This window comes from Nicotiana sylvestris, chromosome 1, assembly GCF_000393655.2.
Source record: "Nicotiana sylvestris chromosome 1, ASM39365v2, whole genome shotgun sequence".
Taxonomy (NCBI): Eukaryota; Viridiplantae; Streptophyta; class Magnoliopsida; order Solanales; family Solanaceae; genus Nicotiana; species Nicotiana sylvestris.
The window spans coordinates 134,105,723-134,123,516 of NC_091057.1; positions in this window are offsets into that span (position 1 = coordinate 134,105,723).

Below are 17,794 nucleotides of genomic sequence, written 5' to 3' on the forward strand. Positions count from 1 at the left end.
TGGTTAATACAAAGTCTGGTTTTCAGGATTCAGTATCTATATTGAAATTGTAATATGCATGCATAGATAAATGTTCCATGTAAAAACAATGAGTTTAGTTGATTACAACAAATGAACCACATTAATGCTTACAACAAAGATTCTTCCTTAGTAAATCATAATATTGATGTGTCAAAAATTAAATACACTCTTTTATTACGATTATATCAAATATTTTAAGGGTGATCCAACTGGTGTGACCCAACTTTGGCCTCACCAGTGAAAAAGACATCCAAGACCCCCTAACTAATTAGCCTACATTTCCCTCCAAAACACAAAATTAAATTCCAAGCCTTGAAATATGCGAAAATTAAATGTTAGGAGCTGAAGAGTCTTGTGTATTATATTTGTATTTCCATTGTATTTATGTGTATTTTATGTTTATACAAATTATACAATTTAGTGTGCATACAAATTATTGTATTTTCTTCTTTTCTTAAAAACTAATACGGTATAAGATTTATTATACTTCCTTCATATCAAACCAAGTCAAGTGGAGACTTTACCCTGTCTTAAAAAAAAGGATTCAAACCAAGAAATTTCGGTGGTACAAGAAAATATGAATCCATATCTACTTATTATTTATAATTAAATTGTTGTTGTTGTTGTTGTTGTTGTTGTTGTTGTATCTACTTATTATTTATCTTTCATAATTAAATTGCTAATTATATCCCAAACTATAACGATTGGTGTCAATTGACTAGTGGAGCTATAGTAAACGTAATTATATGGTCGCTACCAATATACGCATGACCTTATGTTATGACCTAAAAGGTCATCACTTGATTTGCGAATAAATTTTGTGTTCTGAGGCCTTAGAAGCCTCCTTTTTCGTGCACGGTCGGAACGTATATCCGGAATGCTTTTGTGTGAAAATGTGATGAAAATATTAATTTAGCCTTTAAAATTGAATTTAAGTTGACTTCGGTCAACATTTTGGGTAAACGGACCCGGACCTGTGATTTGACGGTCCTAGAGGGTCCGTAGGAAAATATGGGACTTGGGCCTATGCCCTAAATTGAATTTCGAGGTCCCAAGCCCGAGAAATGAATTTTTGAAAGAAATTATTTTACTGAAAATATAAGAGTTTTTGGAAATTTGATTATATTTAAAATTTATGGTATCGGACCCGTATTTTTGTTCCGGAACCCGGTACAGGTTCAATATGACATTTAAGATGCGTCTGTGAAATTTGGAAAGAAACGGAAATCGTTTGATGTGATTTGGACCCGAAGTTGTGAAATTTGATACTTTGAGAGTTTTGAGATTTTTCTTAGATTTCTATGTTAAATTCGTTGTTTAAGATGTTATCTTGGCGATTGGATCGCACGGATAAGTTTATATGATATTTTTGAGTTAGTATGCATATTTGGTTTGGAGCCCCGAGGGCTCGGGTGAGTTTCGGATAGGTTTTGAAAAGTTTTTAAACTTAGAAAAGTTGCATGTTTTCAGTTTCTAGTGTTCTGGAGTTTTGTTCATCGCGTTTGCGGAAGGACTCTCGCGAACGCGAAGGGTAAGTCAGGCTGAAGGAATTTTCCTTCTACGCGAATGCGAGAAATAGGTCACGAACGTGAAGCTTTGGGGGTGCTTCCCTTCGCGAACGCGGACCTGCTACCGCGAAAACGAAGGCCTTTGGGCCTGGGCAGGGGGAAATGGATTTTACTCTACGCGAACGCGGCCATTTGACCGCGAACACGAAGGCTCGAGGAGCTGAAACTCCGCGAACGCGAGCCCTTGAACGCGAACACAATGGCCATCTAGGCCTGACCCATCGCGAACGCGACATGCCTATCGCGAACGCGACAGGCCTATCGCGAACGCGATGAATGCCTGCCCAGTTATTTTAAAACAGAACCAGAACCGGGCAGAACCTATTTTACTCCATATTTTCGAACTTCCAAGGCCTAGACGCGATTTTTTCCCCACAAATTCATCCCCAAAGTGTTGGTAATCAATTCTAAACTTTACTCTTTCAATTACCCATGTTTTTCATCACTTTCTAATAAAAAATCAAGAGTTTTCATGGTAGAAATTAGGAATTTGGGTAGAGTTAGGGCTTTTTGAATATTTGGGATTTAGACCTCGTTTTGGGGTCGGATTTCAAAACTAATTGTATACTCGGGCTCGTGGGTGAATGGGTGATCGGATTTTCGTCCGAACCTCGAGTTTTGACCAAGCGAACCTGGGGTCGATTTTTGACTTTTTGGAAAAAATGATAGAAAACCTATAATTAAGCATTGGGTATGAATTCTTTAGCATTTATTGATGTTGTTAAATCAATTTGGACTAGATACGAGTTATTTGGAGGCGAATTCTAAAGAAAAAGCGGTGTTTGAAGCTTAAGTTGGCCGTGGAAGTTTGAGGTAAGTGTTTAGTCTAACCTTAGCTTGAGGGATTAGGAGTTGTGTCTTATTTGCTATGTGCTAATTGTAGAGTACGACGTATCGGCATGGTGACAAGTATCTATACGTCGGTGTCAAGCATGCCCGTGACTCTGTTGTGGTTTATTGTGCTTCACATGAGGATTATCATTATTGTTCCCTTGTCGGGATATTGTAGTCATTATTGTTCTCTTGCCGTGATGTTATTGTGATATTATTGTTCCCTTGCCGGGATTTTATTGTCATATTATTGTTCTCTTGTCGGGATGTTGTTGTTATATTATTGTTCCCTTGTCGGGATGTTGTTGTTACATCATTGTTCCCTTGCCGGGATTCTTTTATGATTGGTGTTGATAAATGAAAAGGGAGCGGGTTGCACGCCTGCAACGGTACTATATGAAATGAGAGAGGGTTGCACGCCTACAACGGTACTATATGAAATGGGAGCGGGTTGCACGCCTGCAACGGTACTACATGAAATGGGAGCGGATTGCACGCCTGCAACGATATTATATGAAATGGGATCGGGTTGCACGCCTGCAACGGTATTACATGTGTACTTGTTTCTTATTTTCTTATTTTTTTTGCTGGTATTTGATTTATGGTGTTCCTTATATTTCTCTACTGTTATTCTATTGTTACATGTTACTCCCCGCAGCATGTTTCCCCCACCCAACTTTAGTTGTAATTATCTGCTTCTATTTCCGCTGTATATAGTTTAACTCCACAAGTTTATTTGGTAGTGTGGTCCTAAACTCATCACTACTTCGCCGAGGTTTGGCTAGGCACTTACCAGCATATAGGGGTGTTCATGGTTCGGTTTGGATCGGTTTTTCCCTAAAAAGAAACCAAACCAATTTAGTCGGTTTTTCAAATATTAGAACCAAACCAAACCAATTAAGTCGATTTTTTCTCGATTCGGTTTATGTCGGTTTTTCGATTTTTTCGGTTATTTGTCAGTTTTTTCTTAAATATAAGACATACACTACCAAACATATATTTCGATGACCACATTTTCAACGTAACACTATCAAATCATTTGTCCTTTGAGAAATCTATTATTTAACAAGATATATTGATGATAATTGAATCAAATAGTGATGAATAATTTAAGGACTTAATTAAAAATATATTATTTTTAACACGAAATAGATTCTTACACTTAACAAAAGAAAACTATCAATCAAACTAGAATGTAAAGGTAAAAAACTGTACTAAAAGTGCAAACGATTAACATTTACTACAAAAATTTTGAAACTTTGTATAAAAGTATACATATATATACGTGTAATAATAAATCTAAAATAGCAACTCCTATATTCGGTTTGGTTCGGTGTGAGCACGTGATTTTTGCCCTATGAGAACTACTCCCAAAAATTAAAAAATAGAATGGTTCTGTGTTGTCTGTGATTTATTTGTATTTTTGTTTGTGCATGTTTATTTTTACTTTAATTAAGAAAAATACAAAAATATGTGTTGCATGAACATTTAGGATTTAATTTTACAATTTAGGAATTAATTAAACAATCAAGTTTGTTTTACAAAATGGAAAAATCACAAAAAAAATATGAATTTTTGGTAGCTTTGTCATTTTTATTGTTTAATTGTGTGATTTTTATTTTAATCAATATTTGATCTTGTGTGTTAATTGTTGTTAAGGGTTAATTAATATCTTTTTAAAATGATCTTGGTTTTACAATTTAATTTAGGATTTTTAGTTGAAAAGGAATTAAAAGAAAAAGAAGAAAAGAGTGAAAATTGGGCCAATTTCAGTGCAAAAAATCAGGCCCAAATCACCCATGAACCAGGTCCAGTTTGGCCTGGCCAAAGACGTCTTAAAACGATGTCGTTTGGTCACTCTTAATCAAGGCCGTTGGATTAAATCGATCCAACGACTGAGATTCAATCTCCCTTACCCATTCCCTGGCCCGACCCGTTCCCCGGTTCAAACTGCCCCAGTATTACTCCAAACGACATCGTTGCCTATCAAGTGAATTGATCCAGGCTGTTGATCGTGCTTGATCCAACGACCAGGATTAAAACACTCCCTCCGCATATATTCCTAAATCTTACCCCACGCCCCCAAAGCCATACCCCCCCACCTCACCTCTTCGTCTCTGAGTTTCAGAGACCAAACAGATCCCCCGCCTCCTTGCCACCGTGCACCGCCTACCGGAAATCTCCTCACGGCGGTTCCGGTGGTCCAAATAGCCCCAAAATTACACCACAGCCTCCCCACGACGTCCTCTTTCCAAATCCTGTATCGGTTTCCCTCGAATCAGTACCCAACGTCTCGAATCTTCAATCGAAGAATCAGCCTAAAACCTCACCCCCTCCGATGACTACCAAATTAACACCCCTAAGCCATCTGATCACCCTCATTGCAGATCCGCTAACCGTTTGCATCGAATCAACCTCCAGCATCTCGAATCTTCAATCGAAGATTCGAGCAGAACCTAAACCTACCCCAACCAGTCCCAACCTCATACCAGACATCCCCCTAACCTCCCTCGTCACCAAACCACCGTTGGTTTGGTTCGAATCAGACCAGAACTGTTCCAACCCCAAATCGAACCCCCAAGAACCCTAGAAAACCAAAGGTTGAAGTTTGTCCAAAGAAAAGGAATTTGGGTGTCCAGTGGACCTTAGTCGAAGTGTTCTCAGTTGAGAACACTCAATTAAGGTCCGTTCGACCTCAAAAAGGTCTGAGTCAGAGTCCAAGTCAGGATCGTCTAGTTTCTGAGTTCCTGAGGTATTTTCTTTTTCCTGTTTGTTCCATTTTTGTGTTTGTTTATTCTGTTTACTTTGTTTAAATGTAGCTTTATTGATTTTTCATTTTTTGTCGATTGATTCTGTCTTTCTTCATCAGACCTTTTATTTGGTCCAATTGTATCATTGCTTCTGTTTGTTGTCGATTGTTATATGTTATAATTTGTGTAATCGATTGAATAAGTGTCGTCGATTAGTCCGGTACGCTTGAATGTTAGATTAGCATGATAATAGTCTAATTTGTGGTTCATTCTTGTCTGTTTCCCTCCTGCCTCGTTTGTGTTCTAAAGTTTATATTAAAATGAGCTCGTTGGTATATTCAGTTCATTGAACTGGATTTATTGGTCATTTGTTATCTTGAATTACTAGCTGATTTGAATTGGTTGTAGATGTTGTAGTTTGTTGGATTCATCTTAGTTAGTGGGTAGATTTGAACAGGTTAGAGTTGAAAGGTTCAATGCAGAGTGAAAGGGATTGGGTAGGATAGTAATTTCAGGGGATTTAGGAGGGTAATTTGGGAATTGAAAAGTTTAAAAATGGCTAGTTTAAGTAGGCTGTCAGTAAAACACTTAATTAACATTAAACTAATGCATTTGTTTAGTGCTAATGGGGAACAAGACATAGTGGTAGGGGAAGGTTTAAAGGAAATGGATTAAGAATAGGTGCCCATACCTATTTGAGCAATTAAATAAAGGAAAGACAAGGGTAGTGGGGAACAAGTGAGTTAAAAGAGAACAAAACATGTGGTAGTGGTGGAGAAATATCATGGGCAGAAAATCTGATAAGGCAGAGGGGGCAGGCCTGTTTTGGGGGATATATAGAGCCATTTTAGACAGAAGAATGGAGAGGTTTTTTTGGACATAGATAGGGGGCTGGTTTTGAGAGCAGAAAATCAGTTCTTTTAAAACTTTTGAGTCTGGTCTGGGCTTTCCTTTGAGGGTCAGTGTTACAAAAATAGAGAGAGTCCTTGGGAGTTTCACTAGTCCTGAAGAAATCAATTGATTGCTAGCTACTGGAATCAGTAGTTGTTTTCTACTTAGTTTTCCAGTAGACTTTTGGTTTCAGTCGAGACCTTCTCGGATCAATTTGAGTGTTCTGTTGTTGTGGTATGTTTCTAGGGTCAATTTGAAGGTCATTTGGGTTTATTCGAATCGGTTTTGGGTTAATCTATTCATCTTGTTGGTTCAAAACATTTCTGAACTCTTCCTGGATTGAAAAATATGTTTTTGGGCTGAGCTGGTTCTGTTTGTGGCTGTTTGGAACTTCAAATTGCTATTGTGAATTGTTGTTGTATTGCTACTCGCATTACTGCTGCTGCTGATCTTTCTCCTACTTTATCTCTGTTCCAATTCCAGGTACACTTCCTTGATTTGCTTCTATGTAACTCCAAGTTGAAGTTGAAATGAAAATTGCTATCAGATCTCCGCACTTTGGATGTTGTCTGATATAGTTTAAGTGGTTTAAATTATCACTTGTTGCTAGTTGATTAAGATGGTATTGATTTGAGTAATAGACTGAGTTGTAATAATGTGGAATGTTAAGTGGGATTTCCTTAGGCTAATCTGAATTATATGTTGCAACTAACTGTCAGTCAGCTTGAGGATCTCGAGTTTGTTAATTGGTTAGATCGATGAGTGCGAAATGAAATTGGTCGTGGCTAATTTAGTTTGTATGTTTAGTATAGAGTTCTCGAACATGTAGTAATGTGAGCTGAAATTATCCTTCATTTTGGCTAGTTTAATTTTTTGCCTGATAATTTGATTATTAAAATCAGAAGGCAGTTGAAATAGGAAATCACTTCGAGTTCTTGAATTCTCATGTGTACTGACAGTAAACTAGCATGAAACCCTGAATCGTTTGAACATTGATTTAACATCCTAAATATATGCTTTCTTTCACCCTAATAGTATCCAATAGCTCATTAAAAGATAAGTAGAAATAATCTGAGCTTTAAGCTGAAATCAAAAAGGTTAGTTATTTCATCAACCAATAGGTGAATCACGTTTTCCTTTGTTGTAAATGGTGAAATACGAATAACTTGAAGCTGTCCATGAATACTTGAAAGTCATTTTTGAATGGGCGATCAAGGCTTAACAGCCCATTCGAGGCTGGGCTCCAATGCATTTCCGGCGGCCCAAGTTTGGTTTTAATTAAACACCCATGTAAACCTGGGCTCAAGCCTAAGACTGGCTTGCTCTCGTGTGTGCCTGGATTTTGGTCCATTTAAACGGGCTGTGCTTCAAGCCCAAGCTGGCTGAAGTAGCGTGAACCCATTAACCTCAAATATAGTCGTTATTAATTAGGATTTCTTTCCCTTATTTTTAGAGACAAGAATAATTAGAAAAATCATAGTCGCTTAGGGATCAGTCTTTAAATAAAAATGAGATGAGCCTCGCCAAATAATTAAAAAAAATGCAAATTGCGGGGCCCTCAATAAATGGGTAAAGTAAAACATTTAGAAGTCGGGACGGGCCGTTTAGTGAATTTTGCGGCCTTCCCCAAGATAATAATGCGTTAGTCTCTTTAGGCGCGTATTTTAAATAACTCTACCTTCTTAAACTCGTGTGCACATTTATGTGACCCAAATTCAAATCTCAACGAAGTCGAAATATGTCGATAGTCATGGGTACATTGATTGTGACGTGGTTCGAGATGCATTTCCATGACGTTGCAATTCTTTTTTAATAATAATGATAAAAGCGGTTAAAAGTTAAAATTTGCACATAGGTTCATAATTGTATAAAAATCAGATAATTAAGCCGAATATGACAGTTGAGCGACCGTGCTAGAACCACGGAACTCGGAATGCCTAACACCTTCTCCCGGGTTAACAAAATTCCTTATCCGGATTTCTGGTTCACGGACTGTAATACAGAGTCATTCTTTTCCTCGATTCGGGATTAAATCGGTGACTTGGGACACCACAAAATCTCCCAAGTGGCGACTCTGATCCTTTAATAATAAATCCCGTTTCGATTGTCCTTTAATTGGAAAAACTCCTCTGCGCCCCTGCGTGCGCGAGTGAAAAAGGAGGTGTGACAGCTCTGGCGACTCTGCTGGGGAAACGAACCCAGAATCTCTGGTTCAGGGTTCAGAATTCGAGCTTAGATAAATTGTTATATTTGGCTTTGTTTATTATCTGATTTTAATATGTTTGGGCCTAATGTGCTAAATGCTGCTTTTACCGCTTTGATATTATCTGAACTGTATATAAACTGTGCCGAAACCCTTCTCTTCTTACCTCCGAGGATGTGCTCGCTGGTTGAGACTCCCTATTTTGTTAGTGCCATACCCGGAAATAAGAAAGAGGCCAGACAAGTTACAAAGCCGGACGATCTCGCGGGTCCCCGATACGTAGCCCCCTCATCGACTCGAGTTGTCCGCTCGGGTACACAGTCTAGAACAAATACCCATGTTATGAACCTAGAATAATCAGCTTCATGTCGGATCCCTAGTAGGAACGTTTGTTTGCATCTTGTACATTTGACTTTGGAGACTCAACACAGGGGTTGGGTCGGTCTAGGACAGGTGTAGCAAAACGACAAAAGACCATCCTGATGCATCCAATTTGCTACCTATGCATTTGTTTGCTTCAGACTTGCATGCTGACCGGCTTTTGAATACTTTGAGGAAAGAGAGATAGAGGTAGTTAATCGCCTGTTTTGAAAAATCGATGTCCAAATAGCGTCAAAACTCTGTCGAATTTTTGAGAAAATGAAAAAAAGGGTTTTGTTTATGAAAAATGGTTTTATTTGCCATTGAAAAGAGTCTTGTTTTCAAAAGAAGTTTGTTTTATCTACCCGAACTACGCCGGTTTGATTCTCACAGGGTGCGGGATACGTAGGCAACCCTCATCGGGTCCAACCTCCCCTTTTACAAAAATAGCCAAAAAATGTCAAATTTTAATTGTCAACATAAATAAGTCAGGTGATGACGTTTTTGGCAAGAATAGCCGAATGTTCCCGAAAGGGACGCCGGAAGGCTGAATTTGCATAAACGGCCACTTTTAATCATTTTGAATTTTTGACCGGTTGACTCACCCAGCTTTAAAATCTTCGTTCCCGAAGTGCTGAAAAGCCGTGTGCGGAACCGGATCTTCCTTTTAATCTGTGGAAAATTAAAAAAATAGACAATTTGTTGAGTCGAATAAATTTTATTTCTTAATCACCTTAATAAATGTGCAGGATGAGCACGATGCAAAATGAACCTTTTTCAATAATGACTAAAATCCCTTTCAAGTTGCGGCTATGGTGGGATGATTTAGGTGGTGAAGGGCAAGAAGAGGTCAAGAAATATCTAAAAGGTCTTACGGGTTTATTGGAAATCCAGCCTCGGGGGATATCATAAGAGCTTTGGTCACCTGCTGGGACCCGGCACACAATGTCTTCCACTTCTCCGATTTTGAACTCACCCTGACTTTGGAGGAAATAGTCGGGTACATCGGAAATGCTGAAGTTCCGTTGAGGCAAAAATACCTGGTTGCTCCAAGAGCTGTCACTGCGCATCAGTTTTTAGATTCGTTAAAGATACCCAGGACGGTCCATAACCCAGATTTAGCCGCAGGTTTTTGTAATCCGCGCTTCATATACGACAGATACGGTCATGTCGGAGGATTCAATAACCCGGGTAACAAGTTATGCAGCAAAAGTAACCGTCGGAAATGGGATGAGCATAGACGAGTGGCTTTTATGATAACCTTTTTGGGCCTTTTGGTATTTCCAAGGAAAGACGGAAACATTGATCTGAAAATAGCCGGGGTCGTTAGTACCTTGCTCATTCAAGATAAAAGCACTCTTGCGCCTATGATAGTATCTGATATATTCCGAGCTCTCACAGCCTGCAAAGCCAGGGGGAACTTTTTTGAGGGGTGTAACTTGTTGCTACAAATATGGATGACTGAGCATCTCTGCCACCATTCCCAGCTCTTGAGTTATGGCTCCTTGAAGAAAACTTGCATAGAAGAGTTCTACACAAGAATCAAGGGGGTCAGTCTACCCGAGGGAGTTACGGCATGGACATCATTCTTTCGGACCCTCACCGCCAGCCAAATACAGTGGACACTAGGATGGTTGCCCGTTGACGAGGTCATCCATATGCCGGCAGTTAGGACCCACTTTCTATTGATGGGGCTCAAGAGCATTCAGTCTTATGCGCCATATCGGGTTTTGAGACAACTCGGGAGATGCCAAACAGTGCCACAGGAGGAAGATCTTAGTGCTCAAGTAATTGAGATTAGCCCTGACGGACAGTTCCCTGAAGCAAGAGTCCGTCAGATCTGGAGTGAATGCCAATGTTTAAAAGCAGATACTTGCGTGCAGGATCAGGCCAAAGGGGAAGTGGCGCCAGGATACCTTGCTTGGTACATGAGAGAACTTGAGCACGAGAGGCCGGCTAAAAGACCTCATCTCCAGGAGTTCGTCCAGGCATCGCAAGAATAGCGGGATTGGTTGGCTAAAGAAGAGAGTTACAGGGCAGAAATAGGCAAGCTGAGGCAACAGATTAGAGATCTGGAATTTGAAAATAGTCTGCAAGTTGATGCCGACCGGGGAGAAAAGAACAAATTGGCCCAAGAAAACGAGGCATTGAAAGCCCAAATCCGACAGATGAGGAGAGATGCTGACAAACAACAAAGGAGTCGGTCGGATGAGCGGTTAATAAAAGGGTTAAAAAAGGAAATCGGTGAGTGCCGGGATGATTTGAAGAAATTTGAGGATACCATAGCACAACTCCAGGCACAATAGGCAAAGAGAACAAAAGAGCGCACACAGTACTTACAGCAGGCAAGGAAAGATCATGAAAGGACCATTGTCAGTCTAAAAAGGAAGGCGACCACCCTAGAGAGCGAGGCGGCTAAACAAGCCAAGGCTTTTGAAACCGAGAGTAAACACTGCTATAATCTAATGGCCTCGATGGAAGATGAAATATAGCAGTTACGGAAACAACATCTGCATAATTCTCAGGTTTTGAAGGCTAGAGGGGATCAGATAGAACGCCAACTCCTAGAGAAAGACCAAACCAGGAACAAGATTCTGACTATTGCTCATGCTATTACCAGGAAATGTCGGGAGTGTGAAAACATGACCCGCACTACCTTCTTCTCGGCGGTGATGATATTCGTGAAGCAGATCATGTATGAATTGGAACAGCTGGAAAGGAACCTTACACCTAAACCCGCGGCGAGGCCGAATGACGCCCCGCGGGAGCCAAAATTCAAAACTCTGAAACATTCATAGTTCGAGTCTGTATTTTCCTTGTCTTCAGAGTCTGTTATCCGTCGGAATTTGTATTTCCCCTTTTGGCATAAGGTCTGTAGTCTGTATCAAGTCCGTCAATTTCCTTTCAAAAATGTTTTGCCTTGTAATAAAACATTTTTCTAGTAAAGGTTGAAAAAAACAAAAATGGTGTCTTTATTTTCCGCACTTGTGGCAGAACTACGTCCAGTCTGACTCATGCAGGGACATGATACGTAGGCAATCCACATAAGATTCGACCACCACTAAAAAGAAAAAGAGAAAAGGCAAAGTGAATAAAATAAAGGAAAAGAAAGAAATAAAAAGAGAGATAAAGAAAGTGTCAGAAACACTTAAACGAGGCACAAACAAAGTAAGCCGGAATGACGCATGCGGTCGAAGCAAAGACATGTTAGAAATGGTTAAACTGCCTAGGAACATTGCATCCCCCAACGTGAAATTGCAATATGTGTTAAACTCTAACGCTAACAAGTTTGTTGTCCTTCCAGAGATTTCGAACCAATTAGTTTGTTAGAACGTTCTGGCAGATTACCATTACCAAACAAGATCCAAGGGGCCCATACTAAAAAGCATGACTAGTTCAGACCAAAGTGTCGAGGATGAAAGGACGGAGAATCAAATGCTGAAGGAGGAAATGGATAAGATGAGACAGGTGATGAAAGAAATGCAGCTGGCCTTAGCTAGGGTACAAAAAGTGTCTGGCCCTCCCGTTACTCTCACTCTCCCACCAGGACACGCGCCGGAATACCCTTCCCCCGGCCCTTCGACAAGCTTCTCCAGTCACCAATACTATCAGGGAAGAAATGCCTATGATCCTCAAGCTTCACAACCCAATCAGAACCCTCCTCCACCAAATGTTCCTGTTTTTGTGGCACCCCCACCAGCCACGATGCAAAGATCATCCAGCGAGCCGTTGTTTCAGGCTCACGATAACCAATATTACCCCCCTGAACCAACCTTCAAAGCACCCGAGCCCCATACTTATAATACTCACTTCGAGATACCAGTAGAGACTGAAAAGCCAGTTAAGAGCCCAGAGCAAGACGAAGTGCTTCGAAAGTTTAAAGCCTGGAGCAATCCTTCAGGAATATCCATGGGTTAGGCAACCAAGTCAATGTGGCCTACAAATATCTGTGCCCATTCCCCGACATTCAATTGCCGGCAGGGTTCAAGATGCCAAAGTTTGATCTATACGAGGGGCACGGTGGTCCAATGGCACATTTGCGTGGTTTTTGCAGCAAGATGAGAGGAGCAGGTGGTAAAAATGAGCTGCTAATAGCTTACTTTGGTCAAAGTCTAAGTGGGTCTACACTGGAATGGTACACAAGACAGGATCCGAGCAGGTGGTACACCTGGGACGATCTAGCACAAGCATTCGCAGGTCACTTCCAGTATAACCTTGAGATCGTCCCTGACCGTCTCACATTGCTGAAACTTGAGAAGAAGCCAGGAGAGAGCTTTAGATAATTTGGGTTCCGGTGGAGAGAACAGGCAGCAAGAATTGATCCTCCGATGAGAGAAGGAGAAATGGTGGACTACTTTCTACAGACTCTAGAGCCAACTTACTTTGGTCACTTGGTAACGTCAGTTGACAAATCTTTCAACGAAGTAGTAAAAATGGGCGGTATGATTGAAGAGGGACATAAGTCCAACAAAATCTTGAGCTATTCGGCGATTAAAGCAACCACTCAGGCCATCTAGAGCGACACGAGAGGTGTGCTCAGAAAGAAGAAAAGGGAAGATGTCGCAACAGTCGAGGCAAGTACTTGGTCTAGATCGAGAGGTCCCCCCCCCCTCACTACCAACCTAGATCCCATCACTCAAATTACCCACACATTCCATACGGCCCTCCACAGCCCTACTACCCACCACAAGAGCCACATTTCTCTGTCCATCACGCCAAAACTTACACCCAGCCTCCGGCTCGCCCGCAATGGCATGTGCTGGCTCCCCAAAATACATATCCACCTCCACAAAACACATATCCACCTCCACAAAACACATATCCACCACCAAGGGCCTACAGGAATCCGTCGGGACCAGGTTTCCGTGGGAATCAGACTTTCAGGAATGAAAGGGTGCTGAGGCCGAGAACATTCACTCCGCTGGGAGAAACCTATACTACTCTGTTCCACAAATTGAGGCAGTTAGGCCTATTGAGTCCTGTGGAGCCCAAATTGCCAAATCCCCTTCCCAAAAATCTAGACCACTCGGTAAGCTATGAATATTGTTCGGGGGATCCCGGGCATGATAATGAGAAGTGTTGGAAGTTGAAGACTGTCGTACAAGATCTCATTGACACAAATAGGATCGAGGTCCAGGAGCCAAAGGCACCTAACATCAATCAGAACCCGTTGTCGGCACACCATGAAGCCTATATGATCGAACTAGTGCACGAAGGAGAGAAGCTCAAGAAACCCTCACAAACGGTAATGATGATCCGTGCCAGTCCGAAAGAAAAGTTGATCAGTAGAAAAGCGGTAGTATAGTCGGAAAGGGTAGAAGGCAAGTCATTGGTGGTGATAGGGAAGAGTTCGTATGATGTTTCCAAGAATCCAGAGCCGGTCAAAGTAACGGTGCAAGGGATATCAAGTAAGCCAGTAGCCGTGAAGGGGGCATGCATAGGACCAGTTGTTATCAGGCCAGTAATGCAGTTGCCGATAATTAGCGAGAAAACTGTGCCATGGAGCTACAGTCAGGTGATGGTAATGCATAAGGGGAAGGAAGTTGTGGAAGAAATATGTGAGGCACAAGGGTTAACTCATTCGGGAAGGTGTTTTGCTCCCGCAGAGTTAAGAAGGGCCAATCCCGTAGCGACAAAGAATCCAGTTACCGAGGAAGAGACGGAAGAATTTTTAAAGAAAATGAAGGCACAAGATTACTCCACTGTTGAGTAGTTGAGGAAGACCCCGACACAAATCTCGTTGTTGTCATTGTTGATCCATTCAGATGAGCATCGCCAGGTATTGATGAAAATTCTGAATGAAGCCCATGTTCCGGATAAGATCTCTGTGAATCATCTGGAGAAAATAGCAGACAAGATTTTTGAGGTCAACAGGGTCAATTTTTCAAACGATGAGTTGCCCGTAGAGGGTACATAACACAACAAAGCCCTATACTTGACCGTGAAATGCGAAGACTCGGTGGTCACCCGAGTATTGATTGATAATGGATCAAGCGCCAACATCTGTACTTTGACTACTCTAAACTAGTTGAAAGTTGATCATGACCGGATTCACAGGAACATCGTCTGCGTCCGAGGTTTCAATGGAGGTGGTACCGATACGGTGGGTGATATCATACTGGGATTGACCATTGGTCCAGTAGAATTCACCATGGAATTCCAAGTGGTAGACGTGGCAGTATCATACAATCTTCTATTGGGGCGACCCTGGATCCATGTCGCCAAAGCAGTGCCTTCTACATTGCACCAGATGGTGAAATTTGAATGGGACAGGCAGGAGATAGTGGTGCATGGGGATGATGGTACAGGCATTGTGCCATTCATAGAAACTGATGACGACAAAGGTCCATGGGTGTACCAGGTTTTCGATGCAGTTTTAGTGGATAAAATTTCCGAAGGTGAGGACCTTCCACTTCCCAAGATCGCAGCTGCGACCTTCATGGTAGCCTCAGAAATGCTAAACAGCGGGTTTGTACCAGGAAAAGGTTTGGGGGTTGATCTGCAAGGTATGGTCCAGCCAGTTTCTTTGCCCAAGAACCTGGACACTTTTGGGCTAGGATTCAAGCCTACGGCAGCAGATGTAAGGCGGGCCCGAAAGTTGAAGAAGAAAGTTTGGGTTCTTCCCAAGCCAGTTCCACGTCTTTCCAGATCCTTTGTCAGAGCAGGTATTAGAAGGTTGTCAGTCCCTAAAATTCTCGGACCTCTGATTGGGCCAGATGGAGATTTGAATGAGGGCTTTGAAAGGTTGTTCGTCAATGTCAACATGATAGAAGCTGGAGAAGGTTCCAGTAAGGCAGATATACAGTTTGTGGGGCCTAGGGCCAATATCAACAATTGGACAGGTACTCCTCTTCCTACCCGGAGGGAGTCTTGGTAGTAGGCTCTGGATTTTTCTTTCTTATCTTTTTGGATTATTCCAGGGTTGTAATCCAGTTTTGTTTTGTATTCGGCAAAGTGTGAAACTCTGTTATCCCGTATTTTAATAAAGTGAAAGCTTTTGTTCTTCTTATTTTGTTCTAATTTTGTTTTCTTCTTTTCTCTTTCTGAAAAGTTTTCTTTATATTGGTTCTAATGACATGGCATGCACAACGGATCTTCAACCCAGTCTAAAAAATCAATCTGATTCCGAACTAATTGTACAAGAGGTCGATTATGATGATGAATCAGAATACGATGAGGATGAAGCCTTCGAAGAGATAAACAGAGAGTTAAGCCAGTTTGAGGAGAAATCCAAACCCAACTTAAATGACCCCGAAGCCATCAATTTAAGGGATGCAGATGATATCATGGAAACTAAAATAAGCATCCACATTGCCCCAAATATCAGGGAAGAACTAATCAAAGCACTTATTGAGTTCAAAGACATTTTTGCATGGTCGTATGATGACATGTCGGGGTTAAGCACGGATTTAGTGGTTCACAAATTGCCCATTAACCCGGCATGCCCTCCCGTCAAGCAGAAATTGAGGAAGTTCAAAACAGACATGAGTGTGAAGATTAAAGAGGAAGTAACCAAGCAGTTGCAAGCAAAGGTTATTCGGGTCACTCGATATCCTGATTGGTTGGCTAATGTGGTGCCAGTGTCGAAGAAAGATGGGAAGATCAGGGTGTGTGTCAATTACTGCAATCTGAACAGGGCAAGCCCAAAGGATAACTTTCCATTACCCAACATCCATATCTTGATCGATAATTGTGCCGGACGTGAGATCGGATCTTTTTTGGATTGCTATGTTGGGTATCATCAGATTCTGATGGATGAAGAAGATGCGAAAAAGATGGCTTTCATTACACCGTGGGGACTTATTGCTACCGGGTAATGCCATTTGGTTTGAAGAATGCTGGGGCAACGTACATGAGAGCAATGACTACTGTGTTTCATGACATGATACACAAAGATATTTAGGTATACGTAGACGATGTGATCATAAAATCCAAGCATCAGGGAGACCACGTAGCAGACCTAAGGAAGCTTTTCCAGAGACTTCGGAGGTACGATATTAAGCTCAACCCGGCCAAATGTGCATTTGGTGTTCCATATGGAAAGCTGTTGGGATTCATCATCAGTCGGCGAGGTATTGAGTTGGACCCATCAAAGATCAAATCCATCCAAGATTTGCCACCGCCGAAGAACAAGACAGAAGTAATAAGTCTGTTAGGAAGGTTGAATTATATCAGCAGGTTTATTGCTCAACTCACAGCAACTTGTGAACCTATTTTTCGGCTACTGAAGAAAGATGTTGCGGTAGAATGGACGGCAGAATGTCAGGAAGCATTTGACCAAATCAAAGGATATTTATCAAATCCACTTGTGTTGGTTCCACCTGAGCTGGGAAGACCGTTAATTCTTTATCTAACGGTCCTGGAGAATTTGTTTGGCTGTGTACTGGGGCAGCACGACATTACGGGAAGGAAGGAGAAAGCCATCTATTATCTCAACAAGAAGTTTACAGGCTATGAGGTTAAGTACACTCAACTCGAGAAGACATGTTGGGCCCTAACTTGGGTGGCCCAGAAATTGAAGCATTATTTGTCATCATATACTATTTATCTCATTTTGCGCTTGGATCCACTGAAGTATATTTTTCAGAAGCCTATGCCCATAGGGAGATTGGTGAAATGGCAGATATTACTCACAGAATTCGACATCGTCTATGTGACAAGGACGGCCATGAAGGCCCAAGCATTGGTTGATCACTTGGCCGAGAATCCTGTTGATGAAGAATACGAGCCCTTGAGGATGTATTTTCCTGATGAAGAAGTGATGCATGTAGATGAATTGGAATTATCTGAGGAACCAGGTTGGAAGCTCTTCTTTGATGGAGCCGCAAATGCTAAAGGAGTAGGAATAGGAGCGGTACTTATGTCTAAAACAAGACATCATTATCCTGTTACGGCACAGCTACGTTTCTATTGTACCAATAACATGGCTGAATATGAGGCATGCATTTTGGGTTTATGGTTAGCTGCAGACATGGATGTCCAGGACGTTTTGGTCTTGGGAGACTCGGACCTCCTGGTTCATCAGATTCAGGGTGAATGGGAAACAAGGGATTTGAAGCTCATACCATATCGACAATGTTTGCACGATCTGAGCAAGTGATTTCGATCAGTAGAGTTCAGACACATCCCAAGAGTTCATAATGAGGTTGCTGATGCTTTGTCCACCTTAG